This window comes from Octopus bimaculoides, chromosome 3 (genome assembly GCF_001194135.2).
Source record: "Octopus bimaculoides isolate UCB-OBI-ISO-001 chromosome 3, ASM119413v2, whole genome shotgun sequence".
Classification (NCBI taxonomy): domain Eukaryota; kingdom Metazoa; phylum Mollusca; class Cephalopoda; order Octopoda; family Octopodidae; genus Octopus; species Octopus bimaculoides.
Genome location: NC_068983.1, coordinates 119,725,663 through 119,728,068, shown reverse-complemented (window position 1 = coordinate 119,728,068; position 2,406 = coordinate 119,725,663).

Below are 2,406 nucleotides of genomic sequence, written 5' to 3'. Positions count from 1 at the left end.
CTTGAGAATTTAAGACTAGAGTTGAATTTCCGAGGGTAAGACTCGTAGTAAGCGTTAGTGTGTGAGTGAGGGGGTTTTGGAAATGTGTGCGGGCTTGGTAAAAGTAGCTATTTTGAAGGGAATAAAAACTAAATATAGGATATTTTATTAGTGGTTTATCGTAAAGTGATCTTCTGAGTGATACTCCTAACTTCACAAGGAAAGTAATGTTTATTAATTTTTTGTCTTTAGTAGTGTGGTCGGATCTTTTTTAAAACGGGGGCCACATTTTTCATTAATGTTTTACGTAGTGTTTTTGGTACCGAAAGACTTTCAAACTTCGTATACTTATCTATTTTGTGTTAAAGAACAGAAAAATATTTTTGTATTCGAATTTATTTCATGTAAAAAATTGTCTTATTTCGATAATTTCAACCAATCACTGACGTCCATTCAGTCGATATACATTAAGTGCCGACTACATAAACAAACGATTCTTCGTTTTATTTGCTTTTTTCATTTTAAATTTGCTTTAACCCTAACCCTAACCCTAACCCTACGGTTAGGGTTAGGGTTAGAGTTAGGGTTAGGGTTAGGATTAATTGTTTCAGAATCGTTTGTTTATGTAGTCGGCACTTAATGTATATCGGCTGAATGGACGTCAGTGATTGGTTGAAATTACAGAAATACGACAACTTTAACATGGAATAATTTATGGATTTCTTTTTTTTTAAAGAAGACTAAGAGAAAAAGATGTTTTATATGACACATTCTACCAGTGTTCCAAGTTTCAAAGTGTTTCGTTAATGAAAAATGTGGCCCCCGTTTTAAAAAAAACCGTGTGGTCACCTGAAGATTAGCCGTGTCTCATGCAACCTGCTTCTCGAAAAAGTTACCCATACTTGTTATAAAGTCTAAAGCCAGAGTTTGAAGCATGCGGTTGATAATGGATAGATGATAAACTATGGGGAGAAAGAAGAAAGAGATGCATGCGGAAAAATGAAGGAGGAATTCCCGAAAGGGATCATATATTTGAATGTGCGTGTATGGTAAGGGGAATTTTGTTGTGGGGTTTCTGTTTGTGCAAGAGTATTCAAGTGTATACATACAAGTTGGTATGTATTCACCAGTGTTTCTTATAGGCAGAGACAGCACCTTACCTCGCGCCTATAACGTTTCTTTGCATTGGAATGAGGCGGACAAACTGCTATATTTATTAATATTAATTTCAAATTTTGGCTGGCACAAGGCCAGCAAGTTTGGCAGGAAGGGTAAGTCAATTGCATCGACCCCTGTGTGTGTGTGTGTGTGCGCGCGGGCGCACACACTTGTAGTTTTGATTGTAGTGTATAAAAACAATGAAGAAATGTCCTCAGACACTCCTGGTTATATCCGCATATTTGAACAATAAGGCAGGAACTGAGTCAATATGATAGAAGACGAGACAGGAATACCGATAGAGAGAGAGAGTCCAAGAGATAGAGAAAGGAGGAAGAGAGAGAAGGAAGAAGAGAGATGAGAGAGAGAGAGGAGGAAGAGAAAGAGAGTTCGACTAACGATGGATATAAAAACAAATTAGAAAGGACAGATTGGGGAAATGATAAAAACGTAAAGAAGGAAGAAGAGATAGTGAGCCAATTGGTAGAGAGATAAGCGAGAAAGCAGACCGCGTAATGAAATAAGAGATTAGCTGGTGTAGATTTAAAGGTTCAAATAAAAAGCAAAGAAAGAACAACGAACAAAACCAAACAAAACAAAGACACAAGCACTGAGAGAGAGAGAGAGAGAGAGAGAGAGAGAGAGAGAGAGAGAGAGAGAGAGAGAGAAGGATATTTAATATTTTCTCTCCGTTCAGTATCAGAATGTTTTCACTGTTACTTGAAAAAAAAAAAAATAATAATAATCCTTTCTACTATAAGCGCAAGGCCTGCAATTTCAGGGGAGGGGGATAGTCGCTCATATCAACCCCTGTGTTTCACTGGTACTTAATTTATCAACCCCGAAAGGATGAAAGGCAAAGTCGACCTCGGTGGAATTTGAACTCAGAACGTAAGGACGGATGAAATGCCACTAAGCATTTTGTGCGGTGTGCTAACGATTCTGCAAGCTCACCGGCTTAATAATAATAATAATAGTAATACTTCAGGGAGTGACGCTCCTACCTGACACGCGTCCCTGGCTCAGCTGGCTCAGCTGCCTCCGGCTGACAGTACCCGCCATGATAAAGTGTGTGTGTATCTTCATTGGCTCTTATATCGTAAATACCAATATGAAGTAACAGAGGACTGGTATGAGCATGTACCAAGTAAAGTTATGCAGGAGGATGGAAAAGTAACGATACTCTGGGACTATGATTTTCAGACGGATCGTGTAATCGTCGGCCGGATATTGTCATATTGAATAAGAGAGAAAAATACTGTCAGATCA